The sequence below is a fragment of the Caretta caretta genome, chromosome 4 (genome assembly GCF_965140235.1).
Source record: "Caretta caretta isolate rCarCar2 chromosome 4, rCarCar1.hap1, whole genome shotgun sequence".
NCBI classification, from domain to species: Eukaryota; Metazoa; Chordata; order Testudines; family Cheloniidae; genus Caretta; species Caretta caretta.
Window position 1 is genome coordinate 43,998,851 of NC_134209.1, and position 17,301 is coordinate 44,016,151.

Genomic DNA, 17,301 nt, shown 5'->3' on the forward strand with positions numbered 1-17,301 from the left:
AAATGATAAAAGACAAAAGCACCACAATACTTATATATGAACACTTTTCACAAAGCGATCACTCTTTTTCAAAGGAAACCTGCACAACACTTTCAAAAAAACAAGCCCAGGAGCTTAAATTCATAGTTTTGTTAGACTTTAAAAATCATGGAATGAATAGAGCCATGGGCACAGGTTGACAGTGCGTTGTGTGAAGTACTTCCTCATGTTTGTTTTAAATCCGCTGTCTATTACTTTCACTGTTCTTGTGTTATGTGAAGGGTAAGTAACACTTCCCTATTCACTTTCTCCATACCATTCATGAATGTATAGCTCTCTACTATATCCACCCTTAGTCATCTCTTTCTAAGAGAAACAGTCCCAGTCCTTTTAACCTCTCTCATATTGAAACTGTTCCAGACCCCAAATAATTTTTGTTGCCCTTCTCTATACCTTTTCCAATTCTAATATATTTTTTTGAGATGGGGCAACCAGAACTGTATGCATTAGTCAATGTGTGGGTGTACCATGGATTTATATAGTTGCATTATGATATTTTCTGTCTTTATATCTATTCCTTTTCTAATGATTCCTAACATTCTATTAGCTTTGACTGCCACTGCACATTGTGGTTAGTTCTCTGAAAACATCTGCTCACTGACCCCAAGATCTCTTTCTTGAGTGGTAACAGCTAATTTAGACCCCATCATTTTATATGTTTAGTTAGGATGATGCTTTCCAATGCGCATTACTTCGTGCTTATCAACACTAAATTTCATTTGCCTTTTGTTGCCCAGTCAACCTGTTTTGTGAAACCCCTTTGTAAATCTTTACAGTCAGCTTTTGACTTAACTATCTTGAGTTATTTGTATCATCTCCTAACTTTACCACTTCACTGTTCATCCCCTTTTCCAGATCATTTATGAATGTGTTTGAGAGTCTGTACTCTTATGTTCACCCTTATTATGATACCTCACAAGACATACTTTGTACAAAATGTATCATTTGAAAACTCAATCTGCTGAATATTAGTGTGTTTGTAAAATATGCATTGTAACATTGTATGTAATGTTATAAGATTCTGCTCTATGGGATTATTAAGGCCATGTCTACACTGCGCATGAAAGTTGATCTAAGCTATGCACTTTGAGTTACATTAATAGCGTAACTCAAGTCGACATAGCTTAGATCTACTTACTGCGGGGTCCACACTACACGATGTCAACTGGAGATGCTCTTCCATTGACTCCTTATTCTTCTCGATCCGGTGGAATACAGGAGTTGACAGGAGAGCTAACAGCGGTCGATTTAGCGGATGTCCACTAGACCTGCTAAATCGACCACCAATTCATTGATCACCACAGCGTCAATCCTCGGGTAAGTGTAGACAAGCCCTTAGTTTAGAAAAGCAGGCACAGATCAGTTCTTCAGAAGCAAACAACAAATGGATGCCTCAGTCAGGTATCAACATAACCAAGCGGGCTATAACCTGAGTAAGCGGCCAATCTTTGGCAGGAAGAAGGGTGTAAGTGAGAAATTTACATATTGGCAAAGACACAGCTCGGGTTCCCATCCCACAGATCTCCTGTCACCTGAATCCCAATGGGAGATGTCCCGCAAGGAGGGGAGAAAGGTACAAGAAGAGAGATCAAATCCCACAAATCACCTCTCTTCCATTCCTCTCTGCTCATGGCAGCAACAGTGCCTGAAGAAACACTGAACTGGGGTGGGGGGAAAGAGGGTCCTGGCTGGGAGGCTTCCAGACCATAAAAACTCCAAAGAGCATGTGGTGAGAAAAACCTATGCTTTGAATTCATTTAGATTGCTAAATTAGGTATTAGTTTGCATTTTATTTTCTTTAAAAAAAAGAAAAAGGAGTACTTGTGGCACCTTAGAGGCTAACAAATTTATTTGAGCTGTAGCTCACGAAAGCTTATGCTCAAATAAATTTGTTAGCCTCTAAGGTGCCACAAGTACTCCTTTTCTTTTTGCAAATACAGACTAACAGGGCTGCTACTCTGAAACCTTTATTTTCTTTGTAACCAATTCCGATTATGTCTCACTACTAGTAATCATTTAAAAATCTCTCTTTCTTTAGTTAATAAACTTGTTTTATTGTTTTATCTAAACAGTGCGTGTTTGGAGTGAAGTGTTTGAGAACCTCCACTTCAGATAACAGAGTTTGTGTATATCATTTGATGAAATAATGGATGGACAGACTTTTTTTGAGCTTGTATTGTCCATCGAGATCTGGGCAGTTCAAAATGCACATTTCTGGGGGAAGGTCTGGGACTGGGTATTTGCTGGTGTTGCCCTGTAATGTAATTCATGAGTGACAGGCCAGAACATTCATGTAATTCAGTGAGTGTCAGTTACATGCTAGAGGCTGCAAGTGAGATGGACCAGGAGTGGTTGCACTCACAGCAAAGCAGTATAAAAAGCACTCCAGGGTGGAAATTTGAGGGGACCCAACTGTCCAGATTGTACTCTGCCTGGGTAATGTTACAGTGTTGAACAGCACAGGTCTCAGTCCAGTAAAGACCCTTGGGACACCCTGCTATTTATCTCTCTCCATTGTGCAAACTGACCATTTATTCCTACCTTTTGTTTCCCATTTTTTAACCAGTTATTGAACCATGAGAGGACCATCCCTCTTATCCCATGGCTGCTTACTTTGCTTAAAAGCCCTTGGTGTGCGACCTTATCAAAGGCTTTCTGAAAGTCCAGGTACACTAAATCTACTGGATTGCCCTTATTCAAATGCTTGTTGACCCCCTCAGAGAATTCTAGTAGATTGTTGAGGCATGATTTCCCTTTACAAAAGCCACATTGACTCTTCCCCAACATATTGTGTCCATCTATGTGTCTGATAATTCTGTTTTTTACTACAGTTTCAACCAATTTGCCTGGTACTGAAGGTAGGTTTGCTGGCCTGTAATTGCCAGAATCACCTCTGGAGACTTTTTTAAAAATCGACATTACATTACCTATCCTCCAGTCATTTGATACACAGGCTTATTTCAGGTTTCAGAGTAACAGCCGTGTTAGTCTGTATTCGCAAAAAGAAAAGGAGTACTTGTGGCACCTTAGAGACTAACCAATTTATTTGAGCATGAGCTTTCGTGAGCTGATGAAAGTGATGCTGATGATCCGATGAAGTGAGCTGTAGCTCACGAAAGCTCATGCTCAAATAAATTGGTTAGTCTCTAAGGTGCCACAAGTACTCCTTTTCTTTTTAGGCTTATTTCAGTGACAGGTTACATACCACAGTTAGTAGTTCTGCAATTTCATCTTTGAGTTCCTTCAGAACTCTTGGGTGAATACTGTTTGGCTCCAGTGACTTTTTACTGTTTAATTTATCAATTTGTTCCAAAATTTCTTCTCTTGACACCTCAATCTGGGAAAGTTCCTCAGGTTTGTCACATAAAAAAATGAAAGGTGCACATGTGGTAATCTCCCTCACATCCTCTGCAGTGAAGACTAATGCATAGAATTGATTTAGCTTCTCTGCAATGGCAATGTCTTTTCTGAGTGTTTCTTTAGTAGCTTGACCATCCAGTGACCCCACTGATTGTTTGACAGGCTTCCTGATTCTGATGTACTTAAAAAAAATTTGCAGTTAGATTTTGTGTCTTTTGCTAGTTGCTCTTCAAATTCTTTTCTGGTCTGCCTAATTATATTTTTACACTTGACTTGCCAGAATTTATGCTCCTTTCTATTTTCCTCAGTAGGATTTGACTTCCAGTTTTTAAAGAATGCCTTTTTGCCTTTAACTGCCTCTTTTACTCTGTTTAGTCATGGTGGCATTTGTTGGCCCTCTTACCCCAAATAAATTTTAAAAAGGTATGAATTTATTTTGAGTCTATTATAATGTTTTAAATAAATAGTTTCCATGCTTGCAGGCCTTTTACTCTTGTGACTGTTCCTTTTAATTTCTGTTTAACTTTTTCATTTTTGATTAGTTCCCCATTTTGAAGTTAAATGCTACTGTGGTGGCTTTCTTTGATATTTTCACCCCACAAGGATATTTGATTTAGTTATATTATTGTTGTTCTTAGTGAGCGGTTCAGCTATATTCACCTTGTGGACCAGATCCTGTGCTCCACTGAGGACTAAATCTAGAATTGACTGTTCCCTTATGGGTTCTAGGATGAGATGGTCAAAGAAGCAGTTATTAATGGCGTCTAGAAATAATATCTCTGTATCCAGGCCAGTGGTGACATATGCTCAGTCAATATGGGAATAGTTGAAATCCGCTATCAGTGCCGGATTTTCTTTTAGCCTCTCTAACCTCCCTGAGCATTTCAGTCACCATCACCATCCTGGTCGGGTGGTCAGTAGTATATCCCTACTACTATATTCTTATTATTCATGCATGGAATTTCTACCCATAGAGATTCTATAGTACAGTTTGATTCATTTAAAATTATTACTATATTTGACTATCATTCTTTCACAAATAGTGCCACTCCCCCACCAGTGCAACCTAGTCTGTCATTCTTATATATTTTGTGCCCTGGTATTACCGTATCCCATTGATGATCATCTTTCCATTAAGTTTCTGTGATGCCTATCACATAAATATCCTCATTTAATACCAAGTACTCAGGTTCACCCATTTTAGTGGTTAGGCTTCTAGCATTTGTGTACAAGCACTTATAACATTTGTAAATATTTGGTTGTCTGTCTTCATGGACAATGACATTGAATAATCAGTCATTGCATATTAGCCATTTCAAGCAACTGAAATATTCAGAGCAAAGCAGAATGTGCTGGACAAATGAGCTGGTTTTAAATCCTGTCCTAGCACTGCGAGAGTAAAATGGCCTATAGCAGTCTGATAGTGGTAAGACGGAGTCTACTATATAGCTAGAAGGGTTTTTTGGGGGTAAACCACATAGTATCACTCAAAGGAGGAAGAACTACACCAAAATCTGTAATTAAAATAGTAACAGTGGAAGTAGCAGTTCAGAATACAAGCCTACTGCCTTCTTTACTGTAAACACAGTTATATAATCCTATTATACAGAAGTATTTTTCACAGCCTGCTTCTGTATCTGCCAGCCAAGTATACAGATATCTTGCCCAGGATAAATAATCTGCAGGTGTTCTTCCTGATAGATTTGATTGCCTGGGGTTACTCATGTACCCGAGACTCAATGTTCAGGAAGCTTTTAATAAATGGAGTCCAAGGAAAGGAAAGAAAAAATTATGCTGGCAGTATTAAAGCAATAGAAGAGCTCCCCCAGGTATTATTGTGCAAGAATTATGCATCAGTCGAAAACAAGAGTAAAATAAACTGGAAGTCTCCAGACTAAGGGGTGCTGGTTACAGATGTAACTAGGGAGAGAGATTAAGGCTACCTGGGAACTAGATACACCATTATGTGTCTCCCATCTGCTTGCTGCCCTTCTCCTCCACCAAGCCAACCCGGTGGCTACCCTCCTCAGTTCCCCCAGCCCCATACTCTTTAATTCTGTATTTGGGCCACTTAAAGGCATGAATTCCAACATTTGCACAATGAACAACAGGGACAATTATGACACATAAGTCTCTTTCCCCAACAAAGAGTCAGAATTACTCCTGCTGTCTGGTGGTCAGGGCAGTAGGGATGAGTGACTTAGAAGGATTTTGAAGGGTCTCGTTGCCATTAGCCAAGCAGCAGGACTCTTTCCAGCAGTGAATACTGGCCCCAGGATTTCAAGGAACCACGGATACGTCTGTCCCTGCATAAATCATAGCAACTGCTGGATAACTATTGATACATGTCCCCTGCTTGGATAGCTGTTGCATCTACCTCAGGTAAAACCAGACAAAGAAGGATCCACTCAAGCCCAGAAATAGAATTGAGAGTCAGCTGGCCTGCTCTGAACCTTTGAATGCAAAAAATAATAGTAAATCAAGAGATATGTAGATCCTCAAATAATCTGAGATAAAGGCTCCAGAGCTGAGATTCTAGAAGTGTTCCCAACTAAGCAGGCAATTGTAATCAGACTATTATGGAGATCACAGAGGGCTTATTTTCTGATAGCCTTAAAAAATCTCACAATTAACTTTAGGTGCTGTGACTTGTGTGTCTATTGTGAGACGTCAAGCTTAAGTTATGAACACTTCCCCCAGTTTGCAGTAAATGGATTTTGAGTGCCTGCACAAGGTCTGTAGTATTTGAAGGAGGAAGGGGTATGAACCAAGCTGCAATGGATTTCTCTAACAAAAAGCACTGAGTGCAGTACATGCATAAGGCAATGTTATTAACATGAAGTTCCCCTCATTGAGGAGGCTAAAGAAGACTGAGAACAGGAAAGGAAGCGTTTCCCCAAAGGCTAGCTCCATGAAAATTGTGCTTGATACACAAGTATTCAAGTTTTATCCAAAACTAGATGCTACTACCAAATCAAATGAGAGTTTCTAAAGCAAAACGTATGAACAAAATCAGTAATCACCAACCTGCACCTTGTATTGAAGATTTCCCGGAACAGAACAGAATGATATCATCCTCATCAACAGATCATGAAGCAGATGATCATCTTCAGTATTATGGCTGAGCCTGATACAGATCAAGCTACATCCTTGTCTAGGTGGAATATAAGAAATGTGGATCATGAAGGCAGTAAAAATAGAAAACAGAAACAGGAGGGATAACATTCTTCAAAATAGCACTACACTACTGAGAGTACTGATCCAAGACACTAGTATATACAATGGTGATGCTGTAGCCTTTAAGGGCATTGTTATAGGGGCTGTATTATTACTTGGGATATCTTAAATATCCTATAATAGGCATTTCAAAGAATTTTATGGCGTAGCAAAAAAAAAAAAAAAAAAAAAAAAGGAAGCAATTTATCCACTCTTCATCTTGTGGCATAATATATTGGAGATCAAACTTTTCCCAAAAAAGGGATTTTCAGCTTTCCAAAAAAATGGTTCCTATTTTTGAGCTATGTTTGGCCTATATTTCTGCCTGGTAGAACTTCACTGAAATTAGGACTAATAATATATGCACAAATTGTGGCATTATCTTTACAAGAGCCCTTATTAAGTCCAGCTGTTGTAACTAATTAGACCAGTATTCTAATCCTGGACCTAATGCTCCCAAACACTTATGCAGTGAGTAGAATTAAGTATGTGTGTAAATGTTTGCAGGATCAAGTCCTATCCAGTGTGTTACAGTGTCATTACAGGGCACTGAATAAAAGAGGAGCACAAAATTAAAACAAGGATAAAAAAAGAGGTTAGGCTTACAGCAATCAGAGGAGCAATGTAAACACTTCAAAACTATTGCTTGGAGTACTGGACACCAATTAATATTTTATGAGAATAGAACATATATTTACTTACAATTCTCTTGGCAGTTTTCAAGGAAGACTCCTCATCCCTTTGTCAAAGCTGCAACATTAGAAAAAGATCACTGCACTGTGCCATGTGTACTTGGCTTGCCCTCAATTGATTATATATATTTATTTATTTTGTAGGAAAAGATTTGCAAAAACCTCTGAAATAAAACAGAAGAAAGGTTAGTGGTGAATGTGTCTCTCATATTTTCCATGTCCTGGTGTTGCCAAATGCATACTCATGGCACAGAATCAATCAATAAAATAAGAAAATTAAATACAAAGATACATTAGAACTCATTGCCAAAAGCCATATAACTTTGAAGTGGAAATCCAAATTAACAACCATAAAAACCTAACTGCAGTCTCACCACCACCCACACACCAAAGCCCCCTGCCTCCCACAACACACACACACACACACAGAATAGTGTAAATCATGTAGACAAGCCCTAAGCTTTGAACTCATGTGGGCATTTCTATATTATTTTTATGGAAGAAAGGTAGGACTTCTACACATAATCATCTTTGGGATCAGCACCAACGCATAGAAGCACATTATACATACAGCACAAATATACAGTATGCACATGTTATTTACAAAATAGTAAGAAAAAAGGCAAATTGAAATGCCAACCAATTGTTTTCTATTTTTATTTGCACATTTAATTTGGTTTCTCTTGTATTAGGATCTACTGAATACATCTATTTTTAGGTTAATTAGACTTAAGATTAGATTAATTGAGTGAGCCATATTGTCCATATATATCTAAGGGGAGACAACAACAAAAAAATCTTTTGGAAATAAGGATAGATTAAAAAACCCAGACACAGCTCATATAGCTTTACCCAGGAATCTTAATAGGTTCTTGCTGCTCTATGAGTAGGTAATATTCCTCTGGCTTAGAAAATTCATTTCTCCACCCAAAATCTGTTATTTATATTTCTGTGCTTATGTACAGAAATATTTAACATGACAGAAAATAAAAGGTTCAGCAGGCATCCAGGTAATCTGTCATATTTCTTACTACTGTTAAATAGAGAAATTCTAACACTGGTGATTACCCTATGAGTTTAAAAAGAGCATGTTGGATCAAATACTGATTTTAGCACTTTAGTAATCTGGAACAACTGCACTGATTCAAAGATATGGTAAGACTCTATGGAGAGTCCCTTTTACGTTCTATAGTGACTCCTCAGTCATTTATATTCTGTGAATTATTGAAATGTGTTCCATATAAAACTTGCACTTGGCCCTTTGCACAGAGTTATAATTGTGGATGTACATTCAAGAATGCTATAAATAGCCATTGCCCTCTAATTGAATACAGCCTTGATATAGTGAGCTAAGAGATGAGATAAACTATACCGGGGTCTTTAAGCTTCTGATTTAAAAACTAAATGAATGCAATTTCCTTTAAGAAGAGAAGTGGTCAGACAAAAATTCTCATTAAACAATGCTTACAAACTGAAACAGAAAAGAGCACTGTTGCACAGACCAAACAAACAGGGCTTTACAATAATGGCAGGAATCCAGCAAACATGGGTGTGTGTTACTGGGCCAATTAGATCAGCCAATACTGTAAAAATATGAAGGTCAAGCCAATTATAGTGGCTGGTAGACCTAGTAGAATTAATTAGATCCTAAAAATGATTTTCTGAAGAAGAAATAAAAAGGGAGAGAGAGAGAGAGAGAGGAGAACATTAAACCCAACAGACAAACTCAAATAAAGTGTTAAGGGGTAGGAAAAAAACCAAACAAATTAACACAGGCACACAAATTAAAGACAACACAGGAAGCATTTTTAGCAGTAGCCCTTGTCATGCACATTCAACTTACGACAGAAAGATTCACAACTTACTGCTGTGATTGATCAGTCTCATGCTTCCTGAGGATGTCAAGCACATGAAGTAAATCTTACACTAGACGAAAACCTGGTTGTGTCAAAACTGAGTGCGCTTGCTGGATGAGCATTACAGTAGAGTGCCTTACGCCAAGCAGAGTTCAGCCCTTTAAAAGAGAAAAGTGCAAGACTCCATGAAGTCCATTATAAGAAGGACTTTGCTATTTGTAATTGATATTGCATGGAAATAGGGTGACCAGATGTCCCAATTTTATAGGGACAGTCCTGATATTCAGGGCTTTGTGTTACAAAGGCACCTATTATCCGCCCCCCCCCCATCCCAATTTTTCACACTTGCTAACTGGTCACTCTACATGGAAAGCACTCAAGATACTGCAGTGACAGGTGGCAGAATAAAGTCCTAAAATAGATAGGCTCTTATTTGCAATGAGGTAGACTTTTAGTTCTGAGTTATTTTCAAAGTTCAGTATTAGGTCGATTAATTCTTTTTCAATAGAACAGTAATGGGTTTTAATGTCACAGGTAATAATTAAAACTCTCTCTCATCTACTTTTGAAGGAGGAAAAAAATGCTGGGTAACATTTTCAAATTAGCTTAAGTGACTTAGGATCCTATGTCCCATTTTCAAAAGTCACTAAAGAAGTTCATGGGATCTTAGGCTCTGAAAATGGGATGTAAGGAGAGCTTTTGAAAAGTTTGCCCAGTGTCTTAAGATGTTAAGATACTGGGGTTTTTGGCAGCAGTTGGAGAGGATAGCCCAAATTTTCTGCTGGCAAAATGACCCTGAAATCAGCAGCATTACGCTTGCAGAGAATTTGACTCTGCAAATTCTGACTCTGAATTCTGCGGAAAAGGACCTAGGGGTGACAGTGGACGAGAAGCTGGATATGAGTCAGCAGTGTGCCCTTGTTGCCAAGAAGGCCAATGGCATTTTGGGATGTATAAGTAGGGGCATAGCGAGCAGATCGAGGGACGTGATCGTTCCCCTCTATTCGACATTGGTGAGGCCTCATCTGGAGTACTGTGTCCAGTTTTGGGCCCCACACTTCAAGAAGGATGTGGATAAATTGGAGAGAGTCCAGCGAAGGGCAACGAAAATGATTAGGGGACTGGAACACATGAGTTATGAGGAGAGGCTGAGGGAGCTGGGATTGTTTAGCCTGCAGAAGAGAAGAATGAGGGGGGATTTGATAGCTGCTTTCAACTACCTGAAAGGGGGTTCCAAAGAGGATGGCTCTAGACTGTTCTCAATGGTATCAGATGACAGAACGAGGAGTAATGGTCTCAAGCTGCAGTGGGGGAGGTTTAGATTGGATATTAGGAAAAACTTTTTCACTAAGAGGGTGGTGAAACACTGGAATGCGTTTCCTAGGGAGGTGGTAGAATCTCCTTCCTTAGAGGTTTTTAAGGTCAGGCTTGACAAAGCCCTGGCTGGGATGATTTAACTGGGAATTGGTCCTGCTTCGAGCAGGGGGTTGGACTAGATGACCTTCTGGGGTCCCTTCCAACCCTTATATTCTATGACTCATTGTTAGGAGGGATACAAAAACAGCAAGAAAGCTGAGCAGTCATAAAGGACCTGATCTAACTCCCCCTGACTTCAGTGGGCATTGGATCAGGATAAAAACTTATTGGGAGAAGAGCACTAGGAGACGGGGGCTGGAGTGAGGCAGAGAAAGAGGAGACTGAGTGTTGTATTAAGAAATACTACTAATTATTAAACAATTCTTAAGCTTCCTAGGGATCTATTCAGAGGAAAACATATTTATTATTTACTGTAACTATCGACAAACTAGGTGTTCTGCGCAGTCATACGCTTGTAAGTCAGTCAAGCCCAAAATGGAACTCATAATGTTAATCAAAGAACTGAGTGATGCTATGATTTTAAAGGTAGAGTAATTTTAGATTCCTGATGTATCAAAAAATGGTTTTAAGGATTCCTAAATTAAAAGTATTTATTTGTTCAGTAGCATTATCTCTTCGCTTTTCCATTAATGAAACCTCTTGAAAATAATAAAAACCACCACCAACAACCATCATGTGAAAGGGCAGTAGCCAGCTAGAAGAGCAGAAGAGTTCACTAGCAGAATATGCATCTCAGATACTGTCCCTAGCCTAGCTAATGCATGAGGTCCTTTCACAGGAAAGCAATGGTGAACACAGATGCCAGAGGACAGCACTCCCTTTAGACAATACATTTGCAGACATTATAACGTATTTGCTGAGAGTAAGATAGACCCACTTCCCTTTAACCTGACCTCCCATCTTAAGAGTTGCCAGGCCTCCATCCTCAACTGCTAAGGTGCAGACCTGGTGGTGTCAGTTTTTGAGTTCTTTAGTGTGTTAGGTGAAGGAGGAAAAAATGCTAATTTCTTGTAGCAAAATGGCCAATTTTAATGGACTCTCTCAATTAGCAAGAGGAAAAAACTTTCTGCTTGTACATTTCCAATTCTTCAGGCCACACTCTCCCACATACTGGTTCTCCTTTCCTTCAAGTACCAGTCCTAAAACCAAAGACATGAACTCTCTAAATGTAATCCTCATTTTATCACTGGACACTACAGTGAGCCCTGGCATAAATCCAGCCCTGATTGGTGATTAGCAGATTATTGCTCTATCTTCCTGACTTTCCCAAAAGAGAAGCTATATACACTGTAGAAACTTTCCACACATAGAATTTCAAAAATATGAGAATATTCCCTGCAGTGATTCTTAAGGTTAGATGTGAACATGTGAAATTTTAATTCTAACCATACCACTTTGATCTAAACACATTTCTTACAATACATATCACTGTTTTACAAAGAGACTTGTCATTACACATACAAATGATTTATGTTCAAAGTGTTCTCAAATTTCAAGGAATTTAAGAATTGATTATAATTCTAAAGTGTCCAAAAGAATTTTGTACCCAGTTTCATCTTTATTCAGTTCCATATAAATATTGTTTTCTGAATGTGTGTAAACAGATTTTTGCTCCAATAGGCTTCCCTCTGCCATAAAAGAGGTTTAATCAAACTGTCAAGCTTCTCTTCTTTTTTTTCTTTGATAAAATATTTATGCTCTGTGTGTACAAAACACATTCAGCTGAATTTAGAGCTATGGGACAACAACAACAAAGGGAAAACATTTTAGCTTTTGAGAACCTATACCACAGCTGCTTTCAGTGTGACATATACATACGTATATTACACTGGCATATCCTTCCATAAAATTGAATCATGTTGTATTTTATGAAGGGCACTTTAAATCTAAACTAATTCTTTGCTTCTCCAAGAATCTAACATGTAGTCTTCCAAAACAACAACTGCATCATAAACTGTAGGCTCTCCAAATTGAAACATATCTGTGGTTCTTATTTCACTCTTGAAAGATGAGCTACAGAGATCCTAACCTTGTATTATTTGTACCTGCTGGGAAATCCACATAGCTATTCATCTGGGAAAATTGATGTAGCTGTCAATAATGCTGTTCCACTGTAGATTTATTCTAAAGAATGTACTGCCTATACAAATTTAGACAAAGATAATTTTTCATGTCAGTGTCCTTTTCAGTGTTGGGCAGATAAAAATGAGTCCACAATTATACTAAAATATAGTCCTACTGTACTTTCAGGGACAGTACAGCACAGACTGTAATCCAGAAGTTAGAGCTACAAAAAAGAAAAAATCATTCCCCACCATTCCCAAGCCATCACTGCTGAGCCTATAGTCCCATGTGTGATTGAAGCTACTTTTGGAGCCAAGATCTTGTGCATATTGTACTCAATGTATAACCAAAATTCATGTCGCAAATTGATTTGGAATTTGGGCAGATAAAGCTTTGAGTCTATTTTCACAATTGTAAGACATGAGACACAGTGGGACAAACGGTTTTCAATTACCCCTTTGTATATCCAGAGTAATTCCATTTAAACCTACTCTGGATTTGCATAAAAAAAATTCATTTACCACATACTACTGCAACTTATCAGAGGGATATCACCTCCACGTGTGGGGTGAAAGCCTGGCTCCATTGAGGTTAATGATAGTTTTACTACTGACTTCAAAAGGGCCTCAGATTTCAACTTTGGGGTGTATGTACATACATATATACAGACGTCAGTGAAAACTACTGCGTGCGCAGCGCTCTTGGAAATCAGGCTGCAGTGTTGGGTGCCTAAATATGGCTTTAGGAGTCTAATTTTAGACTCCTATTTTTTGAAAATCTTGCCATAATGCCTAATCAGCATTTTGGAGCTGTCGCTGAGGACAGTATTTCTCTCCTATAGTTAGGAGCAGCTTCTGGGATTGCTGAAGCTCATGAAAAGCATGGACTTTCCAAGGCCTAGCTGCCATGAAAGTGCATTTGGGCTGAAGAGAGCTCTGAATAAATTAGCAGATTCATCAGCACTCACTATCAAAAATAGTAAATGAAGGAACTGTCAGTAGTGACCGGACATCTTTGCCATCTGTTGGCTGCTTGGTAACATAAGTGACATGAGATGGTTTAGTCCAGTTCCAAATGGATAGATGCCCACATCACAAAACCTACCACAGTTGGCACCAACTGGCACCATTGTTGGCTGGCAGTCTCTGCACAGAGTCAGAGAACTGACTCAAGCAAGGAGAAGAACTATTCCCTTTCCCCTAGAAGTAGTCCCTTCAGGCCAGGTTGTAACGGAAAGCGACAGTGAGTGAGCTTGCAATGCTGTTGCTTGTATTATACTTATGTGAACGAACAAAAGACTCCAGTCTTCAGGACTCACAATCTGGCACCTTTCACTAGTACAAACACAGGCAAAGAGAAAGAAGTGGAACGAATCATATCACCTTCTCATACAATTAACATTCTGTAAACGACAGATCTGTACATGGTGACATGTATAGGAGTTGCCAGAACTACAAATCTTGTATTATCCAAAACTTTTTCCAAGAGAAATCAGTAATGGCAAATGAACCACTGAAGGGTTTTGTCCAAACTTGTACATTCCCCCTCCTCCCCCCCCCCCACACACACCATCTGACTGGAGTGCAAACAACTGGATTTTTGTCTCACTATCCATAACAAAAAGACAAAAAACAATTTGCTTCAAGTCAAACGAAACATTTTGTTTGACTCATTCAGTTTGAGTTTTTTAAATGTTTATTTTAATACAATTTAATAAAACCACATTTTGATTAGAAAAATCAACATGTGTTTCAAAAATGTCAAAATGAAGCATTTTGATTTTTTTTTAAAGAATTCCCCCCCCCACACACACACCTGAAACAGTTCAGCAAATTCATCATGAATTTTCAAAATGGTTTCAGTTGCCCTGAATTTGCACTTTTCAGTGAAAAAAAGCTTTGGCTAAAAAATATTTACCCAGCTCTACTGGCATGTCCCTTATATACATAGGACTTTACCACCATAAGAGCAGGAGTAATAGCTTAATAAGGTCTCTACCAGCTCCACTTACAAACAGTAGTGTCTCACTCTGGGAGTAGCTCCACTGGAATCAGTTATGCTAACTGTAAAGTTAAGCACAACTCAAGAGACGTAAGAGGCAAAATCTGGCCTTAAATGATGAAATGGCTTAGCTGCCAAACTCTATTTTTCTTTTATTTCATATTTTGAAGTGCTGTTTCAAAAAAAACAACAACAACAAAACCCCAATATCTTTTCAGCAAATGCAAACAAAAACTTACACATCTGATCTTAATAAATGTTATCGGGGCAGATACTTGGTAGAAATTGTCATAGTGCCACTGAAGTCAACTAAATATGAATTAGAAACTTTTCAAGAAGTCCCATTGCAATTTGAAGTCAATGGAGCTATGCCACTTTGCACCAGCTGAGGATCACTGCCCCCGGTGAATCTAAGAGTGGTAAGGAAATATAAATGGACCCTTGATTTTGGAACTTGCTGCCCCTTCTTGGTCTGCCAGAGCCCAAAATATGTTAACATTCTAAGCATGACACAGAACCCATCTTTTTTTTTTCCTCTTTGTTCAAAGCTGCTCAAGATGGTATGGGTCGAAATGGATATATTTATGGGCAATCCTTTCTCTATGTTTAAATTGTAATTTTTAATATGTGGGATAGATGTCCAGAGCACTGGATGGGAATCTATAGATATATTTTTAAAACTGGAGGGAAAAATAAATGAAATGTTAATATATATGAAATCAAAACCCATCACACAAGTGCTGTACACTGAGATCAGGCTTCTTGGAATTCTCATTTAGTTACAAATTTATTTTTGTTACAGTTACCAGGTCTAGTCAACTTGCAGTATTAAAAAGGGCTCCATTACATCACCTACTAATTTTGTTTGTTTCAATTGTCCCTCCACATATAAGATAAATAAGCTTCGCATTGTTCTGAAATGTGAGGTGCAACAATGGGAAATTCCAGCTCCTCTGCTGAGTAACTCAGCCATGGGAGCTCAGAAGGTTGTAGATGAGAGTCCATCTCATGCATCCTTCCATTCTATCTGCTAGCTCTGTTCTGCATAGGTGCTGGAATGACGGGTGCTACCACACCCCCTGGCTTGAATTGGTTTCCATCATATACAGGGTTTACAATTTGATTCAATGGTTCTCAGCACCCCCACTATACAAATCGTTCCAGCGGCCCTGCTGTTCTGCTGAGCTGGCAGGATACTGAAATTGGCAAGGATCCTACACTCTGGTCACTTTAGAGAGCAACATGCTCTTCTTAGTTTCTATGTCTGTTAACGAGAAAAGGAGTTGGCAGGGGTGTCAACTACACACACGCAAGGGCCTGTGATCACAATAAACCCAGTGTATTGGGTTTTCCCTTTGCCCAGTTCAGAGGTTGAGATTTAGTAATAATAATACTCAGTATTCGACTGTGTGCTGAACTTCATATCCTGAAAGTTCTGTGCAGACATTAACTAATGCTAACATCACAGCAGCAGTATCAAACTGGCCAATACTTCTGGAGTTACTTTTCATTAGGTGGGTAAAATTTCCACCCTCTAGCACTAGCCCTTTTGTTTCAGGCTCAGCCAGTGGTGCAAATAGGATTCATTTCTTACCGGCACACTGCACCAGCTAACGGAGGGGGGCTGGCACGTGACCTCCCCATGTGACCACCCCCCCATGTGACTCCTCACATGATCCCACCCCACCTGCAGCCTGGGGCCCCCCACACTCTCCCCACGATCCATCCCACATTACTGCGGGTGGGGGGAGGGGGGAGGAGAAGGGGGCTCCCAGTGGGTGGACACGGCACAGCTGCTGTGTGGCCTGCTAAGAGGAGAGGAGAGTTTGCTCTCTGGAACAATAGCCAGTTCACAGTCATACACGCTTGGGAATTGCCAGCAGGAGTTTCAAACCAGCTCCCTCTGACAGCAGAGACTATTTTTTTTTCCCAGACACACTGGCAACCAAGCCCCATGCCGGCAGCTCCTCTGGTGCAGCTGCACTGCCCCTAGCCCCGCCCCCAGCCCTTCCATGCAGCTGCGTCGCCCGAGTCCTGTCCGGGCTCTGTGCAGCCTCCCCACCAGAGGACAGGGCTGGGGTGTGCCGGAGGAGCTGCCGGTGTGGGGCTGCTCGGCTCCACATTCTGCTCCTCCTAAGTCTTTCTGGTAGGCCATACTGGCTATAAATAGCTTACTGGTATGGTGTACCATACCGCCCTACTTGCACCACTGGGCTCAGCTTCCCCTAACCAGGCTGGTTCCCCCCCTTCCTCCTAGGGGCCCCTACACTGGGGTTCCCCGGCTCTGGCGCAACCTCACCATAAAATATTCTTCATCTTTTGTTCTTCTCAATGGCTCCCTGAAACGGCTCTCCTCTGCTACTCCTGTTTCTCCCTAGGTCTCTCCTTTCTTCCTGAGGCAGTTCTCATCTTACCTCACCTGCCCCTTATCCTGATTGATTCCTCCAGTCTCCTTCCTGCCCTCTCTTAAGCCTAACTGGGGGGAGGGGCACCCTGTGACAATTTCCTTCATTTAAAAATCTCTCCGTCTTTGGCTTCTGAATGAAAGTGCTATACTAAAAAATTTTAAAGCACTGAATTTTGGGAGGGAAAGAGTTCTAGCAAAGTTTAACTATTGCTAACAAAATAAAACTTCACAGCAAACTGGGTTTAAGGTTAATTGTGGCTATAAAATTGCCAGGAACAGGGAACAACTA

At 39.8% G+C, this 17,301-nt stretch overlaps 1 long non-coding RNA gene across 1 annotated transcript; it reads right to left on the reverse strand.

Annotated features, from left to right (window-relative positions):
* Window positions 1-6,437: 6,437 nt before the first annotated feature.
* LOC142071746 (uncharacterized) lies at window positions 6,438-17,024 on the reverse strand. The gene is made up of 4 exons (XR_012667935.1): window positions 16,905-17,024; window positions 9,173-9,321; window positions 7,318-7,471; window positions 6,438-6,553 (listed from the first exon to the last, which is right to left on the reverse strand). It is a non-coding gene; the product is annotated as an uncharacterized LOC142071746 (long non-coding RNA).
* Window positions 17,025-17,301: the final 277 nt, after the last annotated feature.